The sequence below is a fragment of the Panthera uncia genome (assembly GCF_023721935.1).
Source record: "Panthera uncia isolate 11264 chromosome B3 unlocalized genomic scaffold, Puncia_PCG_1.0 HiC_scaffold_1, whole genome shotgun sequence".
Classification (NCBI taxonomy): Eukaryota; Metazoa; Chordata; class Mammalia; order Carnivora; family Felidae; genus Panthera; species Panthera uncia.
Window position 1 is genome coordinate 79,928,952 of NW_026057582.1, and position 24,544 is coordinate 79,953,495.

Below are 24,544 nucleotides of genomic sequence, written 5' to 3' on the forward strand. Positions count from 1 at the left end.
TAACTAAAAAATCATCATAGGATAAGGTCATAGGCTCTGTGTGTTTGAGACTGACTGTCTCACTTTGGGAAAATGCTGCAGAAATGACCTATTGGGAAGGTGACCAAATAATACAAGCCTTTGCTTTACCCTGGAATATGGATCTGCATCTATGCAAAAGAAAGGACACAGTTGTAAAATACACTGGGATGTGTCTGTAATTATAGCCACTATTTAATGTAATGAATTGTAAGAACTAATTCCATGATGGCACTGATACTTTAGTGTTGGGTAGATAAAACATAAAAATAACTTTAGTTTGGGAGACCAAAAACCAAATTAAAGAAGCTGCTTAGTTATTTAACATTTAAGTCTTCACAGGCATATATAGTTTTCATGCAAGACTCAAAAGCAAAGGGGTGTATAAGAAACAATCATTTCTTTTAAGAAGACCCAGAAGATGAGACTGGCAAATGAAGCAATCAGAGAAAAATATAAAACAGGAAACTTTAGCCATATAAATCTCTGAAATATATGGACAACTATTTTGTGTTTATATTTGAGATTATTTCTAAGTCCTCAGATGATAAGGACATTTTAAGACACAGTAGAGTATGATATACATACTGTTTTCAAGAAATTCATCCAGATGGTAAAAGATGATAGGTAATGATAATCATAAAACTGGACAGCAAAAGTTCTTAAAAGCTTGTATAAATGAATTAAATCACACCATCCTGAAATAGGTGTGTATCTTGTAGAGGCAGTAAGAGAAGTATATATGTAAAGAGAATAAAGTGAGACATGAATAGATTTTCATTATGTGTTAGTCTTAACAGTGTGTTTCTCTATCTTTTCTGTTAAATTTTTTTTTTAACGTTTATTTATTTTTGAGACAGAGAGAGACAGAGCATGAACGGGGGAGGGTCAGAGAGAGGGAGACACAGAATCTGAAACAGGCTCCAGGCTCTGAGCTGTCAGCACAGAGCCCGACACGGGGCTCGAACTCACAGACCGCGAGATCATGACCTGAGCCGAAGTTGGCCGCTTAGCCGACTGAGCCACCCAGGCGCCCCCTCTATCTTTTCTGTTAAAAAATATAAGATCTGATATGATGATAAATTATAAAATGCTATGTATCGCCTCATCTCTATTTACATCCCTATTAGTATATAAATTTTTTGCTGTGGACAAATAAATCAAACATTAACAGCAGATTTGTGTCAAAACAGCTTTATAAAAAGGGTGCTGGTACTTTTGGCTAATAAAAATAGCCACAGTTAACATAACCTCCAAAAGATATGACATCTTCATGCTCAACAATATCAGTTATTAATCACTTTTATCATTGGGAAAGAAAATCTTTTCAAGTGGAAAAATATATTGGAATAGAGTAGTTTCGATATGAATGCCCTAAATTACTGGTACCCGACTCGTATACTTAATACAATTGAACTAAAAAGGGCTTCACCATTATCCAATCTAATTCCTTCATCTTACAGTTAAGAAAAATGAAGCCCATTCATTCACTCAACAAATATTTATTGAGCGTCCACCAAGTGCTAGTCATGTTCTGGGTGTTGGGGGATGGAGCTACGAACAAGATGCACGAGGGCCTTTCTCCAAGGAGTATGCAGGGCTGATTGGAAAGTCTTCTTTGAGGATATAGTATTTAAGCTGATAGATGAATGATAAGAAGAAGCCAGTTGGCAAAGATGGAGAAGAGCATTCTAGGCAGAGGTACTAATTAATGAAAAGTTGTAGTGCATTAATAAGCCATGAATGAATGACAAACAGGGGAGGGGGAAAAAAGCTCACTGTGGCTTGTGCATAATGAAAAGAGGACCATAAAAGAAGAGAGAGAGATAGGCAGGGACAGGCATCATGCGAGCTTTGCAAGCCAGTGTAGAAAATTTGGATTTTTTTTTCTGATGCTAACTATTGGAAGGTTTTTAAATGGGAGGGTGATGTGGTATGATTATACAGTGAAAGGATAGGATGATTGTGGTGTGGAGAATGTATGAAGGAAGAAAAGAACAGAAGAAAAGTGACCGGATAGAATGCCACGGCAAGGCAGGCATGGTGGTTTAGGCCATGCTGGTAATAGTGGAGAAAGAATTGTTTACGTGTGAAATTTGTTTTGGAGCAGAGTCATCAAGGCTAGATGAAAAATTGGATGCTGAGGGTAAACAAAATGTAGAAATCAAGGATGACACCTAGAATTTTAGCCTGAGTTGCTGAGGAGATGGTGGTGTTACTTATTGAATTGGGAAAGACAGAGGGAAGAGAGTCTTGGGCTTACTTTTGGTTCGGGGGTCATGGGTTTGATATGGCTAATAGACACCCATGTGGAAATGTCAGATAGGCAGTAAGATGTTAAAAGTCTAGCTTATGGATGCTGTTTAAATCCATGTGACTGAGTGAATTCAACAAGCAGAAAGCATGTGCATACACAGAAGAAGTGAGGGCCTAAGGTATGGTAGAGGATGAATACATAGATAGTAAAGCGGTCTGAAAAGGAGAATTAGTGTCCCACTGGGAAAAGTAGGAGATCATGATATTATGGAAGCCAGAAAAAAATGTTTCAAGAAGATGGATATTATTACTATGATAAATACTGCAGATAATCAGGTAACATATGACCAGAAAGGTAAGAATTGTCTTTGGCTACAAAGACAAATGTTGGTTTGTCCAAGACCACCCAGACAGAAAGTGCACAAAATTATTTGTGGTTTTCTGTTCCCGTCCACAAAAAGTAGAAGGCTGTGTCTTAACATTTGAGGACTTCTACATGTTAGCTGTATATTACGACTGTCCCCATATCATTGGGATATTGAATGAATAAGGTTTTATATTAGCTTACCTTTGATACTTTTATCAATTGAAGTTTTACATTGCACACCCTCACAATTCAATATATGTTTCCTTCAAAGTATGAAAAGAACCCAAATGCCCACATGCTTTAAAGATGGGAATAATTGAAGCAAAGTAACAGTGGTAAGAATCTTCCATTGGTAGTTGTTATATACTAAGTAACTAATGAGATCTCAAAATATAAATTATGATTCAGGGATTCTATTACCTCCTTTGGATTCAGGCAGAACAATTCTCTCAAAAAAACATGTACTTCTGGAGCTCTCAGAGATAAGTTGGGTATCTTTCGAAGGCAAAGAGGAGGCACACATGGGCTTGTTGTTTCCTGGAAGACTGCCAGAATCACTGAAGCCTAAAGAAGAGAGAATCTTACCTGAAATTTTCCTGTTCTATGCTAGTCAAAAATGATGAAAAACTGTCAGTGCTAAAAACATCAAAATGATTCAGAAAATCTCCATGTTAATTGTTATACTAAGGACAAGAGTAAAGTGAATATACTGTAGTTACTTTGTCAAAAATGCAGCTTCAGCCGGAGATCTGAAAACACATCCGATTCTGGTGACACCTAGGAGAACCATCGCATATGCTTTAGGCTCCAAAACCTTAATATCTGTAATCTGATTTATGATAAATTTAGTTTTCTTGCAAAGACTTTTAAATTACTCATTTATTTTTAAAATATTGTATTCACTGCAGGTGTACAACATTGTGATCCAACAATCATCTGCATTAACAAGCACTCACCACGAGAAGTGTATTTAGTTTCAGATAGAACTAAGTAGCTCTCGGTCCCCATGGAAGTTTCTTCATTACTTTATCCTTAAAATGGTTTACGATCCTTCAAATGGATTTAGATGAGGTTACGTATGTAAAGGTCTTTCCCCAACATCTGGTATACAGTAAATGTGAAATAAATGGTAACTATTATTTTTAAACTTTTTATATTCTTATGGGAAGGCAGTCTCACTCAAGGTAAATTTCACATCACTAGAGAACAGGCGTAAACACAGATGGTCATTACCTCTGATGTTGTAGAGAGGAGTTCATGCACTGGGTGGATGGTTTCTAAATCCCCTCCATTCAAATGTACAGTGATGTTATGACTTTGTCTTCTACTCAGTATCATCACCACTGTCCTGTGAACTTGAGGAGAAGACAGAAAATTGAAGGCATGATGTGAAAACAATTCCTGAATCTCCCTTATTTAATAAAGTGTGGGTTTGAAAACAGGAACAAAGTAACAGGTCCCATGTGCAGTGTCATTATCTACATACTCATAGAAGTCCCTCGCTAGTTATTTTCTTCTATGTGTTTTCAAACTTTTCTTCCTGGGCAACACTCGAGGGATGAGTCCATGGGCTGACACAGAGGGAGAAGGGCAGATGAGGGAAAAGGAGAGATGTAGTAAGTAAGAGCCAGAAGAGAAAAAATGGAAGTGAGGTCAAACTCGTGAAATAAGCTACTTCCAGAATTAGAATTAGCATGCATGGAGCTCTAGTTCCATAGCTCCAAACTACCCTGGCTACTTTCTACATTTCAAAATACTAATTTACATTTCTCAAATTTAATTTACATTTGCATGACATTTAATGGGCGACTTGTACCAAATGACCATTTGACTGTGCAAGCACATAGGACTCATTCATACGTATATTGAGGTACAATTTCAAAGTTTTGAATAACACAAAGGATTTTCTGGAGGGTTGCCTACGGAGGTGAGAATAACAGACAGAGAACTAGCTTCGCCCTGGCAGGAAAGCAGCGATTCTAACCCAGTTGGTAAATGGCAAAATTGTAGCCTTCTGGGGGAGACCTGTTACAATATGCAGGTTCTCATCACCCTCATTTAGAAGCCTCTTGCTGCTGATGAATCAATAGGTACATGACAGAGAACGAGGCCCTGTGATGGGGAAAAAGGGTGATAATTTTTTCATATTTGTTTTGCAAGAGATAAAATGAAAGCCCGGAAAATGAGGGATTTGTGATCACTGAAGGCTAAAGTTGTTTGTTATCCTGAGATTAGACAGACATTTAAATATTAGCTTTCATACTCAGTATACCCAGATCCTTGAACTGGAAACCCTGGTTATATTTAGAGAGGAAGGGGTAATTTTCTCAGCATCTTTCACTGAATTGTTTGGAACAATAACAGAATGAGCCCCACTTTTGCCAGGTAGATGACTATTTATTTGGCTTTGTATGCTGGTAAAACAAACGTATGTGATTTAGAATACCAGCAGCCATCTGATCAGAACAATGTGGACCATGCACCAACCAGATTCTTTCCAGAAGGAATTTGGGGCAAATCTAATAAAATACCTATAATTCAGGGTCAACAGCCTTTTTTGGGTTCTTCCTCCTCCCTTTCATCTTTGAGAAAAGAATGATGTACAGGCTGTATGATAGGTACAAAGAGATACAAAGCGGGATGTTGTGATTGAAATGGTAAACTATATTATAATAACTTGCAATAATGCATTATGCAGATTTGAAAAAATATATGTAATTTAAACCAAACATGTATGGTCAGAAATTGTATTGCTTGATAAAAACAGACTTTTCCCTTAAGTAATGAGTCTAGAGGATGTATTTACAGGGCTATCAAAACAATCAGCAACATCATAAGGCATAACATTTGTTTGCCTTCTCAGGAAAGTAACTGTGCAGGCTTATGGATCATCTAAATTAGACTTTACTATTTTGATGTCCTTGCCATTTGTTCTTTTAAATTTCCAGCCTAAGGGGTATATTCTCCTATCAGTGTGCATGTGTAAGTCCCATTAAGGCTAATAGGAATTTGGTGCCTGAATCCAAAGAAAAATCTACCTCTAGGATGGCATTTTGCACATGTAACGCACAAGAAAAATAACTTTAAAAAATCCATTTCTCTTTATCCAAAGTGCATAAAACAATTATATTAATTATAAGTACAACATAAAGTACTTGCTTGTGGAATTTTAGATCCATTTAATAAATTTGCAATTTTATGCAATTCTCTCACTCAAAATTGCTTTCCTCAGATATGCTTTACGTTGTCTCAGGCTTTGAAGAACCTCGTGACGGATAGAAACCAAGGGATATAGGAGAGGTGGGAGTACATTTCTCAGCACGGTCTTCATTTATTTATATTCTGCGGCACACGCACTCATGATGTTTCAAACTTATTTCCACCAGATTCAAAATAAAACCTGGAACACAAAACAGCTTGCCCATATTTTCTTGTTTAAGGCTCTATCTCCTGAGCTTTCCTTTGTATCTCAGTTTCTAACCACGTAAGAAATTTTCAGGCAAGAGTAGGTATTCAAATGAGATGTTAATTTAAAAAATGGTTACCTCCTTCTGTTTATTTTGGTAGAAAGGAAATATTGGTTCTTGGAGTTGCATTAAAACCCAGATAAAAACCAGGTTTTATCTTTATACATCTTTCGGGAAAGAAAATTCTACCTCAAGAAATTTCTTTAACAAAGAGAACATTATTTCAGACTCTAACATTTCTGTCTGCCGATTATCATTAGTCATAAGCTAAGCCCTGCACTAAATGTCTAGTGAGCACAGATAATGTTCATTTTGTCTGGAAGACAGGTTGCCGCCTGTCAAGGAGCGATGGAATAAATGACAGGTTTTGACTCTGTGCCTTGCAGGCATATTAGGCTAAGAAATCGCCAACATGATGAAAAATTATTTTGTCAAAAATTTGTAGGTCACCCATCATTGTCTAATGTATTCTGTGATTAATTGCTAGCATAGATCAGCATTATGTCTTTCCAGTGAATCGCTTAATTGTTGCCTGCTTCATGCTCTTAATGTAATGATGAGGCATCTGCTCCTTTCGCATGTGCTTTTAAATGCCAGCTTTTGCATCCAGGTTACGGGGTTGGTAATACTCAACTTAAAGAACTAGTTCAAATTAAAACTTCGGGTCCGCCATCTCTTCTTGCTTTTTATGGGAGCGTGCGCGAAAGGCTGAGTGTTAGTGTTAATGTATGTAGATTTTATTTCTGATGAGTGATTATTTGACTGCTCATTTTACGAAGATTTATGGTGTGCTTTCTATCTCCTGACTGCAGTGCTACTCTTATCTTTAATAAAGGAGATGAGGACATTAATCAGCCATTGTCAGGGCTCCTGACTAAGACATTAAATGTACTGTATGGGATAGGTAAACACGCTCCAGATCCTTCTCTACTCCACTAGATCAGGCAAAAAAACACTCATTATATTTATCATAATTTCACATCTGCTGTTTTTGAAGCAATGTACCATGAGGCCATAAACTGTATTACAACTGTGCATAAATTCAACTGATTTGTGGCTGGAGTAACTAATTCCTAAAGTACATTTTAGAAAAACAAGCAGTGAGCCCTGAAATTGCAATTCCATAAAGGCACTAAATTACTGACTGCAGAATCAAAAATTTGCTTGATGTGATTCTGCAGTGACCATTTTATAAAAAGTGACAGTACGCCTGTGATTGAGTCAATAAAATAAGGACGAGTGAGCTGTACACTCACACAAGATTAAAGAGAAAGGGAATGACAGAGGACAGACTCATGGTGTACAAATAGGGAAAGCAGAATGTCTCCCCCAAAATGGCTTGAGGATGCAACTATTAATAGCAGCAGTATTGATTTGTCAGTAATCTTTTCATTATTTTGGAAGCGAAAGAAAAAAATTTAACGTCTCTCTTTTATTCATTTCACAGCATAATTGGGAACATACACAATATTTAATGAAATGGATTTAGGAATAATTTTTAATTGTGGCATTAGTTATTGATTTAGGCACACCAAAATATTTTCCAAAATTACAATGGAAAATTATTTATGGGTTATTTGTCTTCTTGTTTTCTAGAGTGTGTATCCAAGCAATCTCTTTGTTAGGGCTTCCAGCCATGTTTGGATAGAAAATGTGTGTGTGTGTGTGTGTGTGTGCGCGCGCGTGTGTGTGTGTGTTTACAGAAGGAGGAATAGAGTGTATATTTCCATGTGTGTTTTTACCTTTATGGGTGTATTCAACTTCGTTTTTTTTTACAAACTTCCTCTGTACCTGAACTTGCTATAATGTCTTCTCCAAAAGAGAAAGGAGAATAGGGACTGATCTTTCATACAGGACAAGTAAAACCAGAAACACCATTGTTTTGGAAGGCAGAATACACTTGACATTTGTTAACATGCAAACCAAAGGCAGGCCTGACACTTGGAATCCTGAATAGAGGTGTGAGCCCACACATGAAACTTGCTAAGGGCGGCAACCATGTATATTCTACCGAATGTAGGATGTGATTATGTGATTATTTATTGACTGGAAAAAGCAATTTAAGAGAAAAATAAATGGAACTGGGCTTTCAATGCTTGGGTGTCTCAAGATATCCATCGCCTTCCACCAATTATTTCATGCATTTCTTCTGCTGCTGAGGCTAGAAGTGCCACAGAGGTGCTTTCCTTTCATTTGACTATGATACATACACATTCTTTGTTTAATATGATGTGTCTGAAAGCTCTCTCTGGTCAATTGTGGGCAATTACTTGCTACCTAGGGCAAATTGTGGAGGGCATTTATACAGGACATATTTTAGGGTAATATAATCCCAATTGCTTTTATTTGCAGAAGAATATATATGCCATATTTTGTCCCTTTCCATGACCACTCTTCGGGTCAACTTTTATAACCACAAATCTGAACCTGGCACATGGAATACTGCTCTATTCTTTACTCATAATATCAAGTCAAAAATGGTTGTGTTCGTAAGGCATTGCATAGTTTCTATCTAATGGTATCAATCTGTGCATCACAGAGCGTTTCTTTTCCTGACATTATTACTTTACTGAAATTAAGCTTGAAACAATCTGATGTCAGATACTGTATATCTACTTTTATTGCCAGCCTTTCTGAGCCCACCATATTGCCAGGACTGCATCTCATTTTAGATGGGTTTAACCAGATATATATTCTCAAGTTTATTGAGAGTTGGATAGATTACATTTCCCATTCTCAAAGAGCAGGCTGGTCCTTTCAGTGCATTTTATAGAACAAATGTAAATTCCCATGCTGCAGTTGACAAAAATTCATGGTTCTTTTCTTAGTGTCAAAAATAAATCCAGCATAGCATTGGAGATGAGTAAGTGTGGTAGAGTGGGGCAGGCTTCAGTTCACCCTTTCTGATTTAGCAGCAGTTCCGATGTACTTGAGAAATCTGTAAAAGTTCAATTATTATGGTCTAGGCAAAGAGATTTGCTCGCACAACAGAGCTACTGTATTTGAGAATGAATTGTAAGGACTCAATGAAATGAAAAGCACTTTCTGAGCACAGCAAACCCCTTCACTTCCCATCTCCTCTCCCTGCCTTCCTTTGCCCATCTACTTGTATCTTTTGCATGAAGCTTTTCTGAAGGCTTTCACTATAATTAAAATAAAACACAAGCATAAAAGATTGCCGAAACGCTCCATTAAAATGCAATAAAAATTAGTCTTTTATTACTTTTGGGAATTTAGATATTTAGGAGGTTCGGGATAAGCAAAGAATAGCTATCAAATAAATTTATTAGCAGCTTGACTTGATCAGTTTGTCAAGATGGCTTACATATGTATGTCTTAGAAGGAAAGGCAGATTTGTATGAAAAGGTGTTTTATAGCTAAGGGTAAACCAAACATACTGAATCATGGAAAAAAATGCTCTCTCAAATTCCATGTACTTTATCAACACAACACACTCAGATTGCAGACTGTCTGCTTAAATGCCAAGAGCATGTCCTTCTAAACAAACAGCATCTCTTTCTGTGTTTACATTCATTGATTTGATTCTTTTCTGGTCAAAGTGAGGAGTTGCCCCTAACTATCCATCAAAAATTGGTGTTGCTTTTAGGGGAAAAAAAATGAAGAGAATTCTGTGGAAAGAATGTAGCCTGACTACTCTAAGAGTCAGTCCAGGTATGTCTGCTCTTAACATTCTTCTTTTGTCATGTCCTTTTGCTGTTCCAAGGCTTGAGCAATTAGGGGATTGGTGCAACTGGGAGGAGTTAAGACCTACATAATTCCCAGCAGGGGGTATGTGACCAGTCTTTCTTAAGGAGGAAGGTCTGGTTCCTTATAGTCCCATTTACTCTCATGTTTTTCCTAATTAGCAGATCATAAATAAGGTGGGATCTTGTGGAACTACCGGGTGTCAGTGAGGTAAGGACAGCCTTTGGCTACGAGGGGAAGACACATCTGGATACACACACACACACACACACACACGCACGCGCAAAACACATAAAACAATTATACAGATATGGTGTATTGTTATTACTTTATAATCATCCACCTATCATATTCACAGTGTGATTGTAAAATAAATTAAAAATATAAAAGGAAAACTTATCTCAAGTTCATAAATTTGAATGAGAGGTAACCTTCTCAGTAGTGCAAAATAAAATTACAGATCCTAGTCACAAGACATTGTTGTGTCTTGTGAAAATTAATCATCGGTGAACATATATTTGCCCTAATTGAGAACCGTATCTTACATTCTCAAGGAAATTCAGATGATAAATATTTTTGGAGTATTCACTGTATACCAGGAACAATCCAAAGCACCATGAACTTGTCAAATCCCACCCGTGATCACACTACCCAAGGTGAAAATAATTAAAATCCAGGGTGAAATTGTTCTCTTTTAAAGCTATATATAAAAGAAGCTGTTATGACAGCACAGTCAATGGAACTTTAAATTATACTAGTGTGGAAAGAAGCTATGAAATTAGTGGCAATACTTAAATATGCCATGGTTACATCCATTTGTTTATTCATTTACTCATTGAACAAATCTGTGTGAAACACTGATTAATTATGTCCATCACTGGATTAGGCTCTGAAGCAGCAACAGTGACCCAGACTAAACCCATGCCCCTCCATTGCTCACAGGGAGGCTGGAATAAATATGCACCCAACCGATCATTTATGAGGGCAACTAAGCTGGGCCTGATGAGTCAGAGAAGGCCTCCTAGAGGAAATGACTCACGTCATGAACAAAGAGCAGTTGGCCAAGTGAAGAATGGGGCCAAGACAGAGAGAGAGAGAGGTCCCTGAAAGAGGGTTTCCAGTTGAGGTAACAGGGTGTATGAAATCCAGGATGTGAAGGAGAGCATGGTCTACCGTAGGAAGTAGGAGTTCAGTCTCCCAGAAATGCAGGTTGAAGTTGGGAGGAGAGAGCAAACAGGTCATTCAGGGTCTCAAGAGCCAAGAATCTGGATATATTCCATAGGGCAATCAGAAACTATCAAAGGACTTTATTTTATTTTTTATTTTTTTATTAATGTTTATTTATTTTTGAGACAGAGACAGAGTGTGAGCAGGGGAGGGGAAGAGAGAGAGAGGGAGACACAGAATCTGAAACAGGCTCCAGGCTCTGAGCTGTCGGCACAGAGCCCGGTACGGGGCTTGAACCCATGAACTGTGAGATCATGACCTGAACTGAAGTCGGACGCTCAACCGACCGAGCCACCCAGGCGTCCCTCAAAGGACTTTAAATAAGCAAGGAGATATAGTAAGATATTTATTTTAGAAAAACTACTTTATGGGATGTCTGGGTGGCTTGGTCAGTTAAGCATTTGACTTCTGCTCAGGTCATGATCTCACGGTTGGTGAGTTAGAACCCCGAGTAGGGGTCTGCGCTGACAGCTCAGAGCCTGGAGCCTGCTTCAGATTCTGTGTCTCCCTCTCTCTCTGCCCCTCCCCTGCTCACACTCTGTCTCTCTCTTTCTCAACAATAAATACACATTTTAAAAAATGTAATAAAAAGAAAAATTATTTTGGTTGCAGTTGAGAGGAGGAGTCTCCAAATTCTTTTATCCTACACCCCATCAGTAAAGCTTTTTGGAGAACTTATTTCTAACATATGATACGAATATTTATTTCTTTATTTATAAATAATATACAGTTCCCACTGTGCTATTACATTTATTTTTAAAACATGCAAAATGAAAGATTTAATGGAATGAACTAATTTTGAAGTGCATTTTTAAAAGTTTTAAAACAATATTTCCTTTTTGAATCTCACCAGTGCCTCTGCTTTATTTTTTTAAAATTTTTTTAATGTTTATTTATTTTTGACAGAGAGAGAGACAGAGCATGAGTAGAGGAGGGGCAGAGAGAGAGGGAGACACAGAATCCAAAGCAGGCTCCAGGCTCTGAGCTGTCAGCACAGACCCCGATGCAGGGCTCGAACTCACAGACTGAGAGATCATGAGATCATGACCTGAGCCGAAGTAGGACGCTCAATTGACTGAGCCACCCAGGCGCCCCAACCAGTGCCTCTGCTTTAAAACCGTAGACGTTTGTTTTCATGCAGTGGGTGTTTAGTTTTGATATGTCACTGGTCACCACTGTAAGATTTTTATCATATATCATTATTGCAGTAAGACCCCTGATAATCTTATTTAAAATTATAAACCCTTCCTTGGCATTCCCCGTCTCCTTTCCCTGCTTCTTTTGTCTCACGTTACCTTTGAATACTCTACATAATTTGTTTCTTTAGGTTATTATACACCTTCCCTTCTTCCCATGAGTGCAAGAATTTGTCTTTTTGTTCACCGCCATCTCCTGGACCTAGAATAGTGCTCGACCCACTGGAGGTGTTCAGGAAATATTTGTCACGTGAACAGGGTGAAGGTCATTATTAGTAATTGTGAATGTATATCTAAATCTCAAATAGTCTTCCTGATAATTTAAAAACTTTTTTACCTGAATTTTTGTTAGACCAATTTAGGCCGTCATTATTTTTGTAGCATGAACAGTGAAGCACTCAATCAGGATTAAGTGAAGGAGTTGCATGAGCTTGCATGACCAGCTCTTCTGCAGGAATCTTTCCAAATCATGCGGCCATCCTTTGAGGATCCGTTTAGTGAAAATGAGACAACATGATCTGGAAGCCCAACTAACTGGGGAGATACAAAGGATATGTACTGGGATAGGCTGGACCAGGTGAATGCACGAGGGATTGTGCATTGTTACCTTGCTCAGTCTATTCTTGTGCTGAAACTCATGTCTGAATGAGGTTGTCAGGGTCAAATTCTATATTGTTTCAATGATGATGAATTTTCTCATTTTTAGACAAAAATAAATATAAGTAGACTTTCTCATGTGTTCCCTCAGCTCAGTGCCTCACTCTAAACACTTTGAAGACATCTAGGAGAGGGAATGAATTCCGGAGGGCCTGGCTGAGTGTAGCAGAGTGGTTAGGAAGTGATCCTGGCTTCCTTCCAGACATCCAGCTTCACCTGAGGAAGTCCATGTGGACAGGCTCTGAGGTTTTCAGCTTGGAAAGATTCAACTGTTTTTGGGAAATATATTTTCTGCTATGCCTATTTTTTTTTTTTGAATGTCAATTTATTTTTGAGAGAAAGAGAGACACAGCATGAGCAGGGGAGGGGCAGAGAGAGAAGAAGACACAGAATCTGAAGCAGGCTCCAGGCTCTGAGGTGTCGGCACAGAGCCCGACACGGGGCTCAAACTCAGGAACTGCAAGATCATGACCTAAGCTGAAGTCCAACACTTAACTGACTGAGTCACCCAGGTGCCTCTGCTATGCCTATTTTTCAAAAAAATTGAACAAACTGAGGCCAACTCCTCCCCTCCCATATTATACCATATTGTCAATGGGTGAAACACCAAGATATGAAATGATAGTAATATGATATGATAGATATGATAGCAATCATTTTTCGGATTGCCTGTTGTTAACTGTCTCTGCTTAACTGAAAACAGAGCCCAAATAAGTAGACTGAAGCTATAGTTAGGGCCCAGTTATGTATATGGGGATTTACTGATAGTGACTATTTTAAAGTTAGAATGTGGGTGTTGTTTTAAGTTTATTTATTTTGAGAGAGAGAGAGATGAGGAGCAGCGAGAGAGGGAGAGAAAGAACCCCAAGCAGGCTCCACCCTGTCAGTGCAGAGCCGGATGCAGGACTCAAACTCACGAACCATGAGATCACGACCTGAGCCGAAATCAAGAGCCAGATGCTTAACCAACTGAGCCACCCAAGTGCCCCTAGAATGTGTTTTTAATAATTCCCATGCCCATATTTGTGATCTGTGAAGAATGATACCTGGTGTCCTGCTTAGCACAGCATTTCGTCGGGTCCTTTCAGGAATTTGAGTCAAGGAGAAACTGATTTTGTCATATTAAAAGTTGTACCGAGCCTGGTGTCTTAATTCACTTCAACTGCTTAAAGTACAATTGATAGTCTAAAGTGGTTGATACTACTTTTTTAAATTGCTTGTACTACCTATTTTTTTTAAACCACAATTTATTGCTGCTATTGGGACTGATGCTATAGCATTCATTCCAAGTAAACAGTAAACAGCCTAATTTCAGCTGATGTGGACCATGCTCAACAGAAAAAAACAGTGCTGGGAAGGAATATTTCTAAAATTGTGACTTAATATTAAATTTTTTAATATTTTAATAATTCAGCAGGAATTGACCAATTTGTAGCTTACCTCTTATATGGGTTGTATATGAAAGCCAGAGTTAGCCACCCTGTATTTCTTGAAATAATCTTCTTGTGTCCTTAGAGACTGATGCCAGGTCCCTGAACAGACTTGCTGTTGGTTCTGTAATCCAACTCCACACAGAAGGATAGTTTTAATGGCTTGTTAAAGTCCCTTGTCGCCTTGAGACTCAATTACTCAACTTTAGGGACTATAATCTAATTAAATCATTTCAATAAGAAATCATGATTTTCATCTAAATTTTAATTTAATCTACTCTAATGAATTATACTGAGGTTATTATAGTATCCTTTCAACTTCACCAGTAAAGGCATCTCTGCGTTCACAAAGCAGGGCAAGATCCTTATATGCGGCTTGGTTCTTTCAAAGTTGAAGGCACTCTCTTGCCTAGTCTTCTCTCTCCAAGTGCCTTTCCATGCTATGTTTGTCCATTTTGTAAGTTAATGGTGCCCATATATGCATAAAATGGGACTAGTACACTGAACTTTGTACAAAGTGAATATGAGATGGTATCTCAAGTATGTGCCAAGGGATCTGGACAGCACAGAGCCAAAGCACCCATTTTGGCCATTTTGGCTATCAATACTGACCACCCCAGCTTCAGACGTCTGGAGTCTGAAGAAAAAAATGCCTCAGGATTCCATTTATATCATTCAGATAGGTACGATCTTGGGCAACATTTAACGTGAATTTTGTTCTAAAAACTTCCGATATAGTGTTATAAATCACAAATCCAAAAGGCAAAGGAGACAGAAACAAAGAAGCAAAAACCTGAAGCTCCTAATTTCCCAAACAAGGTATACTCCTGTAAGGTTTTGTGATTTCTAACATCTTCCTCTTGTGAGAAGAGCTACTTTTAGAACTTGCACCTAAATTTCAGAAAGAAAAAAAAATCCATTAATCAAATGCTAATTAGCATGTATCATTAAATGTTACAGAGTGAGACAGGAAGCCCACCTCCTTATAAATGGCTCATTCCGTTTTTCCTAAACTGTCAGGTAGTTGGCCATTTCTCTCTCTCTCTGATTCAGTTCTTTGCTGTGCAGACTGCAAAATATAATAACTTCTAAGCAGTGTGTAAAACAAAGTGCTCAATTCACTTTATTAAAATATCCAATAATAATTGATTTAAAGGCAATAAAATGTGTTCATTAGAGGGTTTATATTCAAGAAATATTGAAAGTATACCTAAAACTGTCACTTTTATTGTGAATGAACAGGATAATATAATTTGAAAAGAGTGTGATCATACTAAAGATTTGTCCTGCAGCATTATCTGATAGCTCGTAAAGTGCTGAAATTTAATATGATGCTTTCAGTCAGTTTAATTGAAATTTAATTGCCACTTTGGGCAGAAGGTTTAGATCTGATCAATAAAATATTAAAGATTTTGTGCTTTCGCTTGGAACAGCTCCTTTAGCGATGCATCAAGAGGACCCTATATTTTCGGAAATATTTGTTATAGTTCACACAGCACTCAATATCACTTTCTAATCTGAAAGTTTTAATGTGCTGTGCAGACAAATAGTGGAAATAATAAAGCAATAGTTGATCCATTTAATTACAACACGATGAAAGAAATAACGGTCACCTTCAGATTCATGAGAAAGGCATTAATGTAAAAGAGCAATAAATATTTTGAAATGTCAAACCTCAGAAAGACAGAGTCCAACTTGAGCTGGGTTGTAAATCAGACTGAGGGAAGGACCTTGAAAAAAAGATGGTTCTTTGGTATTTTAGAAATAATTACTAATACAAAAAGGGTAATGATGAAACTATAAATTACATTAAAAAGGGCCATTAGAGGAGGATTAGTTTATAAAGCTGAGAGATGGTTCTTAAAATTGTCCTGCTGGTTATTTCTACTTTTCATTTTATTCAGGAACCCCCTGCTCAATTATCTGATTATTAATAAACTAATTGATCACTACTTTGCAGTTCAAATACTAAAGTTAAGTTACCTTTCTCCTTTTGGGGACTCCCATGGGATTTTCACGTTATATTTTAGGTAGGGGGAAAGTTGGAGATATTGTAAGATATACGAACAGTGAACTGGAGACTGACTTTAAGCTAAGCAACATTTCTATTAATGTGTCTTAAAATTAAAAGTTCTTTCAGATCATTATATTCCAAAGATGACCCTGATATTTGTGGCACTATATTCTTTTCTTAATGTCCTCTTTTTACCTACAGAACACTTCAAAAGCTCCATGTTCAAGCACCTATATTTCTTTCTTTCTTTCTTTCTTTCTTTCTTTCTTTCTTTCTTTCTTTTCTTTCTTTCTCTTTCTTTCTTTCTTTCTTTCTTTCTTTCTTTTTTTATTCTCAAGTTAGCTAACACACTGTAGTCTTGGCTTCAGGAGTAGATAACAATGATTCATCACTTACATATTACACCCAGTGCTCATCCCAACAAGAGGCACATATATTTCTTTACTCACCAGTCTTCTATGAGAGTCAAAGTTTAATATCACAGCACATTGTTTTATTAGGTTCAGTACATCTTTAAAGAAATAAGTATATTTTCTGTTTACAATAATATTGAAACAAGACTAATTATCTCCAACAACCATAACCACTCTTCTTTTTCTTCTCCAGCCATCTCTGTCCCAGATTTCCCTTGGTTAACTGCATGCTATGTCCATAGTCTTTAGTCTTACAATCTTATTTAAATAGACAACTTATTTTCTTCTGAAGAGGACATATTTTTTTTCCCCGTGACCAGTCAAAAATTGTTATTTTGTGACATCTAGATACTGGACATATTCTAGGGCCTGCGAACACAGAAATGCCTATAAAAAACATTCCTAGCTTCAAGAAACTTATGTTCTACTGGGGGGAAAAGACAATAAACACACACAAAAAATAAAATAATTTCAAATCCTGGCAAATACTATGAGGAAGATAATATAGGTTAACATGAGAGAGGTAAGTAGTGTGTGTGTGTGTGTGTGTGTGTGTGTGTGTACATGAGCAGCTTTAGCTCCTTCTCTGAGGAGGTGACATCTAGGTTAACAGTGAATGATGATAAGGACTCAGCCTTTTAAACATTTAGTGGAACACTTTCCAGTCAAAGGAAAGATAGGCATGAGGCTGATTTCAGGGTATATAAAGAATACCAGCGTGGCACCCCTGCAGTAACCAAGGGAGAGATTAAAAGAAAATCAGAAAGGCAGTCAGGGACCCGGTCGTACGGGTCATGTAGAGTCTTGCAGGCCATAGTGATAAGTTTTTATTTTTACTTAAATATAATGGAAAGGCGTGGGAAGGATTTAAGACAAGGCAAGCAGGTAGTGATGGAGTATGTATATGTGTGTGTAGGGGCGGCAAACAACTAGCATCTTGTATTTCTGAGAGCCAAGTTGAGATTTGTAGCCAATAATTTGAAAGGAATCTAGCAAAAATGCACACATGATTTTCTGTAGTAATGTTTACCTGTTTGTTTGCTAGGTTACTTATCCCCCTTTCTTACCTACTTCTTAAGTCAAGTCACCCAGGAAAAACATATGACAAAGCACAAATCAATTCAGGTTTAGCAATGGATGGCCATCTGATTCATAACTTCATGGTAGCCATTAAGACACATACCAACAAGGGGCGCCTAGATGGCTCAATCGGTTGAGTGTCTGACTTTGGCTCGGGTCATGATCTCACAGTTTGTGAGTTTGAGCCCCGTGTCGGGCTCTGTGCTGACAGCTCAGAGCCTGAAGCCTGATTCAGATTCTGTGTCTCCCTCTCTCTGCCCCTTCCCTGTTCATGCTCTGTCTCTCTCTGTCTCTCAAAAATGAATAAATGTTAAAAAAAGAATTTTTTTTTTAAAAAAAGACACACACCAATAAAAGTGAGGAAGAGACATTATCCCAACTGTAAGAAGTTAATACTCTTAAGTGGTGGAAGCCACAGTCTTTCTGCTCACTTTCTAGGAGGCATGCTGGACTTCTACAATTTAAATTTAAAGCTCTTCATAAGTTTTGCCTCCAAAATTTGTATATTTTCTTGAGAGTGTAATTTGGGGCCCTCCCATATTATAGTTCTTAATTATTGATCTGTTGTTTTTTTCAAGAATTAAAAAAAATACAAAAGATATACTATTGTTAACTAAATATTGGAAAATATAGAAAACCAGAAATATGAAGAAACTTTATCCGACTATACCACAGAAAAACAGTCACCACTAAAATTTGATGCCTTTACCATTTCATTGTTTTGGGTTGGGGGTGTGTGTGTATGTGTGTGTTTGTTCATGGATGTTTTGGTAATCATTTTCCTTTGTTTAAATTGTACTCTGAGTACCTTATTCATTGCTATGTTATTGTAAATCTGTTCATCACGTGGAGAAAAGGCGCAATGGCTAAGAAGGCTCACTATGGAGTGAGACTGTCCTTTTCAACCCTGGCTTCTCAACTTGCTTAGTGTGTTTGATCTTGCACAAGTTATTCAGCCATTCGGTGGCTCAGTTTTCTCATTTGTAAAATGGGGATAATACTTTCCACCTCACTGAGTGATTAGAAAGATTAAGTAAGTTATTGCATATAAAATACGTAGACCATGCCTGCCACATAGAAAATGCACAATTGAGTTTTAAACATTATTAATTAGAAGTGTTAATGTATATTCGAAAGGATATTTTCCTGGAAGTTTATATATCTAAATTTTTATTGCAGAAGTCACATAGGTTTTTGTTAAAATGTAGAAATAAACAGGACAAATACAATGCAGAAATGAAGGAAACCAGTAATTGTGACTGGCAGTGAAAACACCCCAGGATAACTACTATTAATGGTTTCATGTATATCCCTCTGAAAGTATACCTTATACATGTACCAGGATAGTTCATGGAACCCTGGGCATGGCCCAGCTAATAGATATAATTATCCTGGGTCTACAATTAATATGCTTCATTCTGCTGGTGATGGGAAGTGAATCAGACAGGTTACAAGTCACCGAGACAGGCTGGATTCTAGTTAGGAATTTTAACATGTTAGTGACAATTTTAGGGTCAAGTTAAATACCAGCAGCCAAGTTATTTACAGAGCCTAATTGTAGATGGTAAACATCTTCATAATGCTTTTTGTGTATTTTCTTTAAAATATTAGATACTCAACATGGTATTCATTGCGTATAGATTGTGTGCTAGGAATCCTGGGGCTGGGGACATAGTTCTCTGATCTTATAGCGGTAAAATAATAATGTATTTTATAATTTTGGCATTCAGCGAACATCCTTTTTGTGGCATTATGTTGTGGCCTAAGTCACATTTTGGAAATACATTAATAAATACAAACATTTGGTTAGTTTTGGAAGATTCTGGCCTGTATCTGGGCAACAACAACCCATCGAATTGCAACAATAAACTTTCTTACTTTTTGTGAAGAGTATGGCAAATGGAATTTACATACTGGGACGTTACCTCAACTTTTCACCAGAAAAGTCTACATGGTGTAGAAAAACACAGAGGCACCATCTCATAGAAAATGATGTCATTTGGATTTTATAGATGTGGGTATAAAACCAAACTCCGCCATTTACGGTGTGGACTGGGGCACATTATTTAGTTCTTTGTGCCTTAGTTTTTTCATGTATATGATAATGATGATAATACCTACCTTGTGAGGTTTTCCATGATAATTAAATGAGACATTGTATGTTATGAAGCATGCACTTACATTGTGGTCCTTGCTGCTCGTTTTCAGGAAGCAGGGGATCTCTGTGAGCCCTTGACAGGATGATAAAGCAGGCCAGGAGCTTTGTTACCACCATGGCTCTGAGGACACTACCAGCTTCTTCAGTTTGCAGTGAGGGGCCTGCTGGCTTGAGGCCACCTGGCCGCAGGCTGCAGAGGGGTGGGAGAGAGGCGAGGTAGGAAATACTCTCTTCTAATGTGAACAATGGGAGGCATGGATAAGTTTTAAATGATTGGTTTTAGCATCAGCATGATTTCAGCCTGAATTTTCCTTTTGATAACTGCTGGCAAAGAATGAAAAGCTTCAAATATTTTCAACTCCTCCTTTCCATCACCAGACAATAATGTACTCTTTCTTGTCTATCCCTTTATTCACTAAATTAGTCCATGTTCTCATCCATCTCTACCAGTAGAAGCTACAGACTGATATTATCACTGAAGCCCAAAGGCAGCTCCTCTTTGATATAGATTTGGTCAAATAGAAAGCTCGAGCCTTTTCCTGGGGCCTGAAAAACTTAAATCACTCAATCCTAAATTTATGAAGGGATAATGGGGACTAGCGAATTAGGGTAAGCAGGGGAAAATCCTTCTCCCCCCACTTCTGCTGATTTGATTCAGGACTAAACCTTAGTTTCCCCATCTGTAAGACAAAGATGCTTTTCCACCTTGTTATCCCTGAGGAATGTGAAGAATCTGAATGGTGAATGGTTTGATCTTAGTAGCGAGAAAAGAATAAATTGCTCACTTAATAAATTGTCAGGCCACTTGGGTACTATTTAGTAGATTACCTTTTCCAGAGCGCTAAATGATAGTAAATGGCAAATGGCAGTAACTGGAAGAGTTAATGCAGCTTTGATCTCTTGAACTAAAAGACTCTATAGTTTCCTTAGAATGAGGTGGAATTACTTCTTCCCTTTTATCTGCAGCCCAGTAAACCTTCGAAAAAGGAAGACATTATTACTTTTTCTCATCTTGCATGACCGTTAAATAAAAGGGACATCATAGCTCTACACGCAGATACACACACACCAAAAGTGGCTATTACGATCTCAAAAAGAATTCCTTAGAAGTATCATTTATCATTCAATTAATCAAAAATACTTACCGAGTACTCACTGTGTGCAAGCATTTGTGCGAGGAGGAGCACATGTGAAGGAGGGAGCCTCTTCCTTTTAGATGCCCAACACGAGGAGAAAATATTTTCTCCAGGTTCTTAATCTCACATTCCTTTCAAAGAGCTGGCACTTCATATACCACTTTGCATTCTAATACCCACTGCTGGTTACATAGATGGTGGCACATAAGAACCACAGGAGAAGGCCAGGGCCTAGGGAAAATATATGTTAAATTATATTTTAAGTACTTCTCCAATTTCTCCAGTCAGGGACCGATTATGACCAGAAACAACACAAAAGGTATCTGTCTTACTTGGTGGAACCTTCCAGAACTGTTCCTGGGAGCAAGTACAAGGCATAGGGCAAACTGTCCTCTGTGTATTACTGCAAGGTGTAGTCACCGTAGCTGACAGTTACACTGTTAGTGCCATGCTGGATGACCTTGCCATAGCCAAGGGGCAGATTTAGTCTGGAAGGAAAGGGTGCACTTCCTGGGACAAGACTATGGTTCTATTTCCTAAAAAGACTATTTCTGCAGATTTTGTGAGATATTCTCAAGTCATGGTTGTTAAAGAGAACCAAATTTCAGGAACTGGCAATGCAGATGGGCTAACACAAGAGGGGATGCCCTGATTTCAACTTAATTCTGGTAGATGTCTTATTGATTCTGAGCTGCTTCTACACAGTATGGGTAGTCTGAGTGGCAAACGCTGTCTTCTTAATTTGAAAAGTAGTATATGCACATGGTAGAACAAATAGAAACCCCAAAATATACCCACAAATATACAGAGTTAAAAAAATCTAAAACTCGGTTCTACTACCCAGAGATAACTGCTCTTAACATTTGGTATATTTTTCCTTTGTATTTTCTAAATTGGAATCATATTGTATATTCAGTTTTGCAGCCTGCTTTTATTCATTTAGGAACATATTGAACACATTTTCCCATGTAATTAAATATTCTTTGAAAACATTATTTTAAATTACTGCCCGGTTCCCCTCTTATTGGGCATTAAGATTGTTTCCTAGTTTCCCCTCTACAGAAATAAGACTTCATTGAATATTCTTATTCGTAATATCCATTGCCTATTACTTCTTTAGATTCTTAGAAGTGACATTACTGGCTCAAAGGGTATAATTTTTCAAGGCTTTTGATATATTTTGTCAGATTGTTTTCTGGAAAGATTGTACTATTTTATACTCCCATCTATCTGCAGGCCTTTTAGGGTACTGTTTGATGACTAATGCTGGGTTCAAGAGCTCTGAGCCCAGACAAAAAAATCACATGATTCACTAAAACTTGGGTTGTTCTGGTTTTTAGTATAGACAGAGCTCTTTCCTTTTTCAGAATGAATTGGACTTTACAGTGTTGTGTAGAAGAGAGTTTTGACTCTCATGGTCCAAATTGTATGGATAATTGTACATTTTGTATTTCTACTACCAGTTAGAAGTGATAAACATGTCAAATTTTAAACACACACACACACACACACATGCATATTTTAAGCAGAAAAGTTTTACATCTAAAGATATACTCTTTGTATGTTTTTCTTAGTCTCAGTAGGATAAAAATACCTTCTATACATCCACACTCACTACTTCTGTATGTATTTGTTGACATACATTAAAACTTGGCATAAAGCTCATCCGTATATTATGGATGAGCCACCATACTAATATTTTGTACCTGGTTTCAACTCAACATATTAAGAATGTTCTTCCAATTTTGACAAGTTCTTTTTTAACTAATTTTTAATGACTGCATAGTATGTTGCTTGAGATTATGCCAAAATCTTTTCAAATAACCACCAATGTGGTTTGAGAGTCTATTCTCAATTGTAGGCCATTATTGAAGATTTCATCTATTCTCAATTTTAGGATATTATAAACACACTTGTAAATAATCATTCCATACACCTTTAGTTATTTTATTAAATTCCCAGAAGCACAATTTCTAGGTCAAAGATCATTTATAGTTTAAAGTTTTTGAGAACTATTAAAAGACAACCAGAAACAAATAGAAAGTTTATACCAAACTATCTTTCTGTGGGCAATGATAAGAGTACATAAAAAATTTGTAATATAGAATTTTAAAATTTATTTCTTGTTTTATCTTTTTGTAGCTTGTCTCTATTAGTTTTCTATTGCTACTCTAACAAATTATTATAAATATAAGGGCTTTAGACAATACATATTTATTATCTTAGGTCAGAAGTCTCATGTGGGTCTTACTGGGCTAAAACCAAGGTGTCTACAGGCTATATTCTTTTCTGTAGGCTCTCCATTTCCTTGCCCTTTTCACCTTCTGGAGGTTACCTGCATTCCTTGGCTCGTGGCCCCTTTCCTCTATCCTTAAAGTTTGCAAAGGCAAGTCAAGTCCTTCCATTGCATCACTCTGATCTTTTCTGTCTCCCTTTTCACTTTAAGGATGCTTGTGATTACTTTGGACCCACCTGAGTAATCCAACATACTCTCCCCAGTTCAACATGTGGAACTTAATCGCATCTCTGAAGTCCTTTTTGCCATGTAAGGTAACAAATTCCCAGTTAGGGGGATGAGGGTGTGGACGTTTTGGGGAACCATTATTTTGTTAACCATGTTGTCCTTGTTCCTTTTATTACTCATATTCCTGATGGAACTTCAATTTATTTTTCCTTGCAGATTCTAATGTGGATCCAAATATAGACATCTTGCTTCAGATACTAGTATTTATTAATTTAGGTATCAACCCTTAATGTGGCTCTCCCTTGATCACTTGCTAAGCAGCATGGTATTTTAAGATGGACAAAGACCATTATTTTATTTGTTCCTTAACTTTCAAGCTTCTTCCCTCCAAGGGTACATTTTTCATTCCAAAGCCACAGGAACTGGTGTCACTTTTTCTCTGTACTGATAACACAGGATTAAAATTGTTGCACCAAATAGTCTTCTATTTTTCCCTCTCCTTCTAATTTATCACAAGCAGATATTCTACCAGAAGTTGGGAAAAAAGATTTCCAGCTGATGGGCAGCACCTCTACCTTGTGGAAGATTCATTGCTCTGCACATTTTGAATCTGCTGACAAGAAACTTGGAGCAGAAGTAATCAGAGCCCTCGCAAGATTGATTTTTGTCCCCTGCTGGCATATGGCATAGAGGGTGGAAAGGCGCTCATCTCTCAAACTAATCTTAACTATTTAGAAGCCATTATTGCAGGATTACAAATCATCAGAATACCCCCTTTTTTTTCGAACAACGTTATTTATTAGCAAGACCTTCAAATTAGTCTTGTGTCTTGGCTTTACACTACTCTTAAAATCAACCCTGATGTAAGTTTTGTCTAAAAAGCATTGCACTTAGCACTATCACTTTAATTGCACACACGTTAAACCAAATTCCATTTCCAGTTCACATTTTAAAAA